The sequence below is a fragment of the Heteronotia binoei genome, chromosome 4, assembly GCF_032191835.1.
Source record: "Heteronotia binoei isolate CCM8104 ecotype False Entrance Well chromosome 4, APGP_CSIRO_Hbin_v1, whole genome shotgun sequence".
NCBI classification, from domain to species: domain Eukaryota; kingdom Metazoa; phylum Chordata; class Lepidosauria; order Squamata; family Gekkonidae; genus Heteronotia; species Heteronotia binoei.
The window spans coordinates 22,883,236-22,894,053 of record NC_083226.1 but is presented as its reverse complement, the minus strand read 5'-3'; positions in this window follow the sequence as shown (position 1 = coordinate 22,894,053).

The following is a 10,818-nucleotide window of genomic DNA, read 5'->3' as shown; positions in this document are numbered from 1 at the left end:
CAAAAGTAGGCTTGAAACTCAACATAAAAAAACCTAAGATCATGGCATCCAGCCCCATCATACCTTGGCAGATAGAAGGGGAAGATATGGAAGTAGTGACAGACTTCACGTTTCTGGGGTCCAAGATCACTGCAGATGGTGACTGTAGCCATGAAATTAAAAGACGTTTGCTTTTTGGGAGGGCAGCTATGGTGAACCTGGGCAGTATAATAAAAAGTAGAGACATCACCATGCCAACAAAAGTCCATATAGTCAAGGCAATGGTATTCCCAGTAGTAATGTATGGCTGTGAGAGCTGGACCATAAGGAAGGCCGGGCGCAGAAGAATAGATGCTTTTGAGATGTGGTGCTGGAGAAGACTCTTGAGAGTCACTTGGACTGCAAGAAGATCAAATCAGTCAGTCCTAAGGGAAATCAACCCAGACTGTTCCCTGGAAAGTCAGATGCTGAAGCTGAAGTTCAAATACTTTGGCCACCAAACGAGAAGAGAGCAGTCACTGGAGAAGATCCTGATGCTAGGAAGGACAGAAGGCAAAAGAAGAAGGGGACGGCAAAAGATGAGATGGCTGGACAGCATTACTGATATAATAAACACAAATTTGAGCAGACTTCGGAGGATGGTGGAAAACAGGGGGGCCTGGAGTGACCTTGTCCATGGGTCGCAGAGAGTCAGACTCGGCTGTGCGACTGAACAACAAAATAGTGAGAGGTGTTTAGCATCTGACACTAAACTCTTTGCCTTAATATGCAGCTTTATAGTATTTGCTGTTAATTATATGGATTAGAGTTCAAGCTCCTAACCACTACACCAAACTGGTTGTCTGACTCAACTGACTCAATAAGATTCACATATGAGGCAAGTTCACAATGAAGCAAAATTTGTAGACTAACAAGTACGCAAATGTAAAACTGGTACATGCAGCCGAACAGTGGATTCTGCTTATTCAACTGCTAAGTGAAAAACTGCAGATTTACTTAGAGGCACGGCTTTTTTGTAGGTGGAACTCCTTTGCATATTAGGCTACATACCCTGAGGTAGCTAGGGTTGCCAATCCCTAAGTGGGAAGAAGCCTAGAGTTCCACAGGACAAAGCGATTTATACAACAACACAAAAAACTGTGGAAAATAACAAATAAATCATGAAAATTACTTCAAAAATATAATTAATTAATTTTTAAACTACAACATCACATATTATTGCATATTATCAAGAATTCATGAATACAAGGTATAAAGTGCAGAGAATAAATTTTCAACAGTGCTTGCAGTTAATCATGTCCATTGCTGACTTAAGACGCTTAAAGACTATTCACCCGACTCCGCGGGACAAATAAAGTGTCAACCGTGTTGCAAATGCAGATAGTTTTTGATTTTAAGACGTTACTTTAGACTTTCATCCTTTAAAGAAGTTTGATATATAGTGGATAGTCATCAGCCTCTGACAGTAAAGCCTGTGATACTGTTTCAAGTGTCTTCATCTGAGAGATGTTTTCCACTTATCGGGCATCAGAAAACATGTCAGCTGGCACCCCAATGCTCACAGGCACCACTCTGGGGAACCTCGGTCTAGCTCTTCAGAATTCACTCCATGGAAATTTCTTTTTCTCTTTGGGGGAATTAATTAAAATAAGAAAAGGAGAAAAAGAAATTTCCATGGAGTGGATCCTGAAGAGCTAGACCGAGGGTCCCCAGGGTGGTGCCCGTGAGCATTGGGGTGCCAGCTGACACCTTTTCTGATGCCCGATAAGTGGAAAACGTCTCTCAGATGAAGACACTTGAAACAGTATCACAGGCTTTACTGTTAGAGGCTGATGACTATCCACTATATATCAAACTTCTTTAAAGGATGAAAGTCTAAAGTAACATCTTAAAATCAAAAACTACCTGCATTTGCAACACAGTTGACACTGGCATTTTATTTGTCCCGCGGAGTCGGGTGAATAGTCTTTAAGCGTCTTAAGTCGGCAATGGACATGATTAACTGCAAGCACTTTTGAAAATTTATCCTCTGCACTTTATACCTTGTATTCATGAATTCTTGATAATATGCAATAATATGTGATGTAGTTTAAAAATTAATTAATTATATTTTTGAAGTATTTTTGAAGTAATTTTCATGATTTATTTGTTATTTTCCACAGTTTTTTGTGTTGTTGTATAAATCCCCAAGTGGGGACAGGGGATCTCCTGGTTTAGGGGCCCTCCCTCTGCTTCAGGGTCAGCAGAAAGCAGGGGGGGAGGGAAATGTCTGCCGGGCACTCCATTATTCCCTATGGAGACTAATTTCCATAGTATAATGGAGAATTGATCTGCAGGTCTCTGGAGCTCTGGGGGAGCTGTTGTTTGAGGTAGAGACACCAAATTTGCAGCATAGCATTTGATCCCTCTTTGCAAAACACCCTCCAAGTTTCAAAGGTATTGAACCAGGGGGTCTGATTCTATGAGCTTTCAAAGAAGGTGCTCCTATCCTTCATTTTTTCAAATGGAGGGAAGGAATTTAAAAGGTATGCAGTCCCTTTAAATGTGATGGCCAGAACTCCCTTTGGAGTTCAATTATGCTTGCCACAACCTTGCTCCTGGCTCCACCATCAAAGTCCCCAGATATTTTTTGAATTGGACTTGGCAACCTTGATGTAGCCAATCCTCCAGGAGCTTACAGAGCTCTTAGTACCGAGCTTACTGTAAGCTCCAGGTGGATTGGCATATGCAAAGGAGTTCCAGCTACAAAAAAAGCCCCAAAGAGAGGTCTTTTTCGAGGTAAGACAATTCAAACATGCTTGAGATTATAGAATCTCCATTCTGCTGATAGTCCCGGGTCCTCTCCAATCACATAGAACCTGTATGGGTTCATTTTACAGTTTTAAGAACAGGTGGTGGATGCCACAACAAAATAGCTGACATGGGCGGTACCATATCATCATCAAACCACAGGATGGTCAATCAGTCTAGGGCTGCCATCCTCCAGGCACCACCTGGAGATCTCCCACTATTACATTGATTTCCAGTCCACCAAGATCAGTTCTTCTGGAGAAACTATTTTATTGTTTTACTGTTTATTTATTTATTGTTGTAGTGTAATTGTTGGTTTTAATTGTTTGACATGTTGGAATCCACCCTGAGCCCATTATGGGAAAGAGCAAAATATAAATTCACAGAAATAAACAAATAATAAATAAATAAATCATGACTGCTTTGGAGGGAGGGATCTATTATACCCTGCTGAGGTCCTTCCCCTCCCCAAAAACTGCCCTCCCCAGGCTCTGCCCCCCCCCCCGAAATCTCCAGGTATTTCCCAACCCAAAGCTGGCAGCTGTACCAATCCCAAAATGGCTGCAAGCCAAGCGTTGGCCTATGATGGACATTTTGTTGTTGTTGCTGTTCAGTCACACAGTCGAGTCCGACTCTTTGCGACCCCATGGACAAAGTCACGCCAGGCCCGCCTATCTTCCACTATCCTCCGAAGTCTGCTCAAATTCGTGTTTGTTACATCAGTAACGCTGTCATAGCCATTTCCAAATAGTTGTTCCCTGCAGACACAAAAGTGAGGGCTTCAGAATTCTTCTAAATCAATTCCGAGTGAGCAAAAGAAAATCCAGGACCAGCTTTTTCTCTTGGTGAAAAAGTGCTTTGATTCAGAGCAAGCATTTAGTGACTTGGATGTTTTATATGTTGTTCCCCACACTACCTGAATTAAAACTCACAGGTCCCCCTAAAATTATGTGGCTACTTTTTACTGGGATTGGAACTGCAGTCTATAAACAACTCTAGATTTGGAGTGTAGAACGGTGGCTCCTAGATGCATATCTTTTTTTAAAAAAAATCTATATTTAACTCTTGGGCATGAACCCAAATCGCTTTAATGAGATCCTTTCTGTTCACATGATTTTCTCTTGCCGACTTGTCAGACAGATGGAGGTGTAAAGACATGTTTGCTCTGGCTCCGTTTCACACAATCCATTCCCCTTGCTGTTGCAATACCTTGTCCAAATGTGTGATTTCTGTTGTTGCATTATTATAATCTGTTCCTTCATGGGTGCGGGTGCCCCATAGTCAGCATTCCTGCCTCATGTTTGCCAAGGCCTCAGATTCAGCAGGAGCTCACAGGAGTGCAGCTCCTGAACCTTTCCTCCCCACATACCTTGTCCATTGAATAGTAGTTGCAGCTGCATAACAATCCCTGGATTAGGAGAACAGGCAGCCAGCCAGCCACCAGCAGCTTTGCCACACTCCCAGCAGCCCTCATTAACCCCTGGAGAAGCCCACGCCACCCTTTCTCCACTTCTTATGTGATTTTGGGCAGCAGGTGGTTTGCTGGCTTTTTGACGGGGGGGCAGCCCAGGAAAGCCCCAGGTGAGCGAGACCTGCTTGAGCTGACTGGATCTCTAGCCAGCTCAAGCAGGCCTCACTTGCCCGGGGCTCTCCTTTCTTGCATCGGGTTGCTTTTGGCTGAGGGGGCATATGCTAATGAGTTATGCTAATGAGCTCCACCACCTATTTTTCTACAAAATGACTCCTGTGTATGTCTATATTACTTGGTTGGGTTTCTGTTGTTGTTGTCGTTTTCTAACTGCTTATTTGTTTTTAAAAGAAACAGCTTCAAGGCATAGTTTCCCTGGAGTGGAACTCATGGAGTGTTCCCAGATCCTATTCTGCTTTGTATGGGTCAATGTGTTTTCACTAAAACATGCTAACTTCTCAGTGTTTACTCTAGGATGTAAGATGTAGATTGAAGCTACAGAATAAGGGAAACAATGCTGGAAACACTGCATGCTTCCGCCGAGTGAGATTCTCCAGTGTCACATCTTCCCAGGGCTGATAATTATGGGTGACATTATATAACGCTTGAATTTCCTAATCATCCATTGATTAGAAACCTATTTTTCTTCCTGGCAACTTCTATTGGCCACTGAGACGGACAGAGCCGTAGCGCTGATAGGGACGTCACAAGAGCTATTATCTGCTGGCTTCCTCCTTATCACTGAACTGCAGATGAGGCTCTGTAGCTTGGAGCAGGAAGAGTTTCGCGATCCCAAGAGCAGCAAGAGCCATTTTCTTTACTTTTGCCATGTAAACCTTCTTCTACAAGTCATGATGGTGGCTGCATTGGGCAATGAATTGCCCATCTTCAGGCTTGTGTAGATTGGCTCAGATCTGAAGAGTTCCAGCATTATTTCTACGTACCCCAGGGGGTATGTGTGGATTTGCAGTTGCTCAAAAACTAGCCCTATCCTCAGGTTGTACAGCAAACCATTTTTGAAACTGCCAGATGTTTCAGCACTGTAGCTTGTGATATGGCACGGGAGTCTGATATTGGAAACAAACTAAAACTAAAAAGAAAAATCCCAACAGACGCCTTGACCTGGATAGCCAAGGCAAACCCAACCTTGTCAGATTTTGGAAGCTAACGAGGGTCGACTCTGGCTTGTAGTTGGATGGGAGACATCCTTGGAATACCAGAAGTTGGGAGGTGGGAGCAGGCTCTATTCAGCCACCTCCCTGAATATCCTCCAGGCCCCTGTAGGGGTCAGTCACCAGAGGTTGCCATGACTTCCAGTTGCATGCAAACACAAAAAAAAATTAAAATCCCAATGGACTATCATGGATGTTTTTAGGCACCCCTGGAGTCAGGGCTTTTTTTTGTAGCAGGGACTCCTTTGCATATTAGGCCGCAAATCCCTGATGTAGCCAATCCTCAAAAAGCTTTTGGGGTTCTTACTACAGGGCCTACCGTAAGCTCCAGGAGGATTGGCTACATCAGGGGTGTGTGGCCTAATATGCAAAGGAGTTCCTGCTACAAAAAAGCCCTGCCTGGGGTACTCATTTCGATCCTTTCCTTGGCTTAAGAAATTCTGAACTGAGACAAGAGCCGGCATTCCACACTATTTGCGCTTTCCCATCTATTGGAAAATGCACATTCAATACACTTCAGCAATCATTGGCCACTGCATTTTTCTGTGGAATATCCAGTTGCATTGAAAGTGCATAATTCAATGTCCGTGAAACCGGATTATGTCTGCTGTTCCTCCTTTGTACCTTCCAGGATAACTTTATTGAAGCCCTAAATGGCATGGACTCAGACCCAGCTATCACACCTCTGAGAGAGCCATTTTGGGGTGGTGGCTAAGTGTGCGGACTCTTATCTGGGAGAACCGGGTTTGATTCCCCACTTCTCCACTTGCAGCTGCTGGAATGGCCTTGGGTCAGCCGTAGCTCTTGTAGAAGTTGTCCTTGAAAGGGCAGCTGCTGCAAGAGCTCTCTCAGCCCCACCTTCCTCACAGGATCTGTTGTGGGGGAGGAAGGGAAAGGAGATTGTGAGCCGCTCTGAGACTGAGATTCAGAGTAAAGGCCGGGATATAAATCCAATTTCTTCTTCTTCTCTTCTGTCAAGACCGACCACAGCAGTTCTGAAAGTGCCTCATCTGTGGGCAGAGCCAGCATCACGAAGGCAAACAAAGAAACAATATTCCCAGTGACTTCCCCTCAACTTCTCTTCCCCAGGAGACCCACCAAATCTGAGCCAGTGTGCCTTCTGGAAGTGATATCAGACGTTTTTATTGCCTGCTTCCCATGCTGAGATCATCTGATTCATTAATGGGGCAGCGTATTTATCACAGCATTCTGAAGATCCTGTATCAGAGAGGGACATCCCCATTTAGGGGTGGCAGCCTCCAGGTGGTGGTTGGTTCTGGAATTAGAGCTATCTCCACAGGGTTGACCCTAGACTGTCTGGCACCCTTAGCAAGGCTCACTTCTGGCACCCCCCTGCGATGATAACATCACCGAATCACATGGTATCCCCAGAAGGCCAGCGCTCTAGGCGATCGCCTAATTTACCTAGTGGCAGGGCTGGCCCTGGATCTCCACTTTTAGAGACACTTCACCTGGAGAAAATGGCTGATTTGGAAGGTAGACTCTATGGCATTATACCCTGTTGAAGTCCCTCCCCTCCACTGCTCTCCTCCATCTCCAAAATTTTCAGGTATTTCCAAACACAGAGTTGGCAACCCTTCTCCCAATGCCAAATTAGTAGGGCTGCCAATCCACAGGTAGGGGCAGGGAATCCTTTTTGGGGTCATCAGAAAGCAAGGGGGAAGAAATGTCTGCTGGGCACTCCATTATTCCCTGTGGAGACTGATTCCCGTAGGGTATAATGGAGAATTGATCTGTGGATATCTGGGGCTCTGGGAAGGGGCTGTTTTTTTGAGGTAAAGGCACCAAATTTGCGGCATAGCATCCAGTGCCTCTCCTCAAAACACCCTCAAAGTTTCGAAAAGATTGGACCAGGGGGTCCAGTTCTGTGAGCCCCAAAAGAAAGTGTCTCTATCCATTATTTTCAATGAAGGGAAGGCATTTAAAAGGTGTGCGGTCCTTTTAAATGCGATGGCCAGAACTCCTGGAGTTCAATTATGCTTGTTACAACCTTGCTTCTGGCTCCATGCCCAGAATCCCCAGATATTTCTTGAATTGGACTTGGCAACCCTACAAATTAGGCCTACTCAAAATGCTTCAAAGCCCCCTCATGCACTCAGCAGACTCAAAGCCTTCATAGCTGTGAAGGTAATTCTTCAAAAACCCTGTCAGGAAACCCAGGCCTGGGTTCCTCTGAGCCACTGCTTCACAGACTAGGAAGCACTGCTCTAGGGTTTCCATTCCCTAGTTGGGAGCTGGGGATCCCCTGTTTTGGAGGGCTTCTGCCTGCTGCCAGCCAGCTGGCAGAAATCCCACTCCCCCAAATACAATGTTATTGGGAATAAATGCAACATGCTAACATCATGAGGAAGTGACGTTAACACTCTGGGGGACATCACATGGCAACTCTGTGGTTTTGGAGCAAAACTCTATGGTTTGAGGCTGATTTTGCCACAGTTTCATCCCAAAACCAGAGCGCCACCATATGACATCCCTGACATGCTCACATCACTTCCACAGGATATCAGCACATTGTGTTGCTCCGCCCAACTCCCAGAGAGTTCCCTTCCACCGCCTCCCAGTGCAGCATTCGGACCTGGAAGCTCTATGGGTCCGTGCACACAAGACCAAAACAAGAAGAAGAGAAAGGAGAAGATGATGATATTGGATTTACATCCTGTCTTATACTCTGAGTGGTCACAATCTCCTTTACCTCCCCACCACCACCACAACAGACACCCTGCGATGTAGGTGGGGCTGAGAGAGCTCTTACAGCAGCTGCCCTTTCAAGGACAACCCCTCCAAGATCTAAGGCTGACCCAAGGCCATTCCAGCAGCTGCAAGTGGAGGAGTGGGGAATCAAACCCAGTTCTCCCAGATAAGAGTCCACACACTTAACCACTACACCAAACTGGCTCTCTAAAAACACACACACAGGTTTGTTGAGCAACTTCTCTAGAGTTAATTAGCAGAAAACACAACAAACGCTAACTTCTCCAACTGACACTTTAGTACCTGGCGTTAACTGGTGCATCATTCTCAATCGCAGAGTCCAGGCTAGAAGCTTATGCATCTTTCTCTGGGATCAAAAATCAGCGTCGCATCACTCTTTGCTAAAGTCCAATTATAATTTCCTGCTCTCCGGCATCAGGCGGCTTCCAGAATCCAGTCAAAGAGCTGGTTCGCTGGAGCCCTTCAAGAGATGGTACAACGTGCTCTTGGCTCCCCCCCCCCCTTCCCATCTAATTACTGAACTGAACACAGATTTTTTCACTTAGCCAATTACCACATTCTGAAATCAGGCCTTGAACGAGAGGCAGATTGTGCCTATGAGAAAGGCTAATTACAAACACTTGCAAGCTGAAGCAGACCCACTATTATTTATGTTAACCCCTGGTGAACCTAGGGTGCTTCGCCTCACAGACCCATAAAGCAAAAATCTACGATCCCTGGTAGGCTCTGAATACACAAGGCAGAAGAGCGTCCACAGTTTGGTCATGGTATAGTCTGGGCATGGTTCGTCTAGAACTGGATTATAAGGAGCCAACATAAGAGGCAGAGATAGAAATGCGATTTCATGCAAGAAATTACCAAAGGTGCTGGGGGACGGAATCTATAAGGATATCTTAGCTACATCTAGGGTCACCAGGTCCTTTCTGGGATCTTCTTTCATGCATACAGTGGATGACATCACCTGGAAGCGACACTCTTGTTTTTGGGCAAAACTCTATGGTTTGTAGCCAATTTTGCCATAGAGTTTTGCCAAAAACTAGAAAGTCAGTGTGCATTGGCAACATGATGACATCACTTCTGGGTGACTTCATCTTGTTGCCTTTCAGGCCAGCTGTGGGGGCAGTTTCCTGTCAGAGATCTGCCAACCCTAACCACATTTGCTAACTTAATGTTTAAGTGATCAGTGCTGGCAATGCCTTCAGGAAAAAGCCTCGTTCTACCATATATGGTGGACCTGTCCTGTCATTAAATAACTCTGGGAGAGAATATGTAAAGCAGTAAGTGAAATCATAGCCCAGAGCTCACCAAGGTTAATTTTATTTGGCCAGGTAGACCACACATTAGATAAGAAATATGGTCATGTCTTAAGAAATTAAGAATATGTAAAGCAGTAAGCGAAATCATAGCCCATAGCTCATCATGGTTAATTTTATCTGGCCAAGTGGAGCACACATTAGATAAGAAATATGGTCATATCTTAAGAAATTTGGTGGTGTCTGCATTGGAAGCAAAGGTCAACACTGTCTATTGAACTCTGGCCAAGGAAATATTGGTTAATGATGCTGATGGAGAGAACTGCAGTATATAAGCACTTAAGGGAAGGAAGAGGCATTATTTGTGCAAAGACAAGATGAAATTAAACCCGAAGAGCAGACAAAGAGCTTGTAATCCTCAGCAGTATATGAAGTCATGATTCAGAGTTAGGCCTCATTTTCATAGAATCATAGAGTTGGAAAGGACCTCCAGGGTCATCTAGTCCAACCCCCTGCACAATGCAGGAAACTCCCAGATACCTCCCCCTAAATTCACAGGATCTTCATTGCTGTCAGATGGCCATCTAGCCTCTGTTTAAAAACCTCCAAGGAAGAAGAGCCCACCATCTCCCGAGGAAGCCTGTTCCACTGAGGAATCGCTCTAACGGTCAGGAAGTTCTTCCTAATGTTGCACCGGAAACTCTTTTGATTTAATTTCAACCCATTGGTTCCGGTCCTACGTTCCAGGGCCACAGAAAACAATTCCACCCATCCTCTATATGACAGCCCTTCAAGTACTTGAAGATGGTGATCATATCACCTCTCAGCCGCCTCCTCTCCAGGCCAAGCATCCCCAGCTCCTTCAACCTTTCTTCATAGGACTTGGTCTCCAGATCCCTCACCATCTTGGGCAGGAGCTCACAGAAGTGGAGCTCCAGAACTTCTAAATTTTTTTTGTGATCTTAGTTTCTTAAATCCCCTCCCCCCAATACTTGTTTCTGAGCTCCATTGTTCAAGCCCCCTGTGGGAATTTTGCTGAACTCTAAGATTTGACAAACTTTCTAACATTTCCCACCCCCCCCCCCCAAAAGGAAAATATCAAAAAACATAAAAAGCAGACAGATGGAAATGTTCATCATGCCACTATGGTCACAAAGAAGAAAGTAATTTAAAAAGTATGATGGGAGTAAGGTTTTATTATGACAATTATCATTCAAGAAGCATTGTAAGGTAGATGCTGATCTGATATAATTTAGTACACCTTCTGGTAATGTCAGGGATGTGTGGCATATGCAAACGGGTTTTGCAAATGACTTGTGTTAATGAGCTCTGGCACCTCTTTTACTATGAAAAGTGTAAATAGCAGTTATTTAGTCAGAAAATTATAAACAGATGTAAGTTTTGTATGAAGACGGTGATAAAT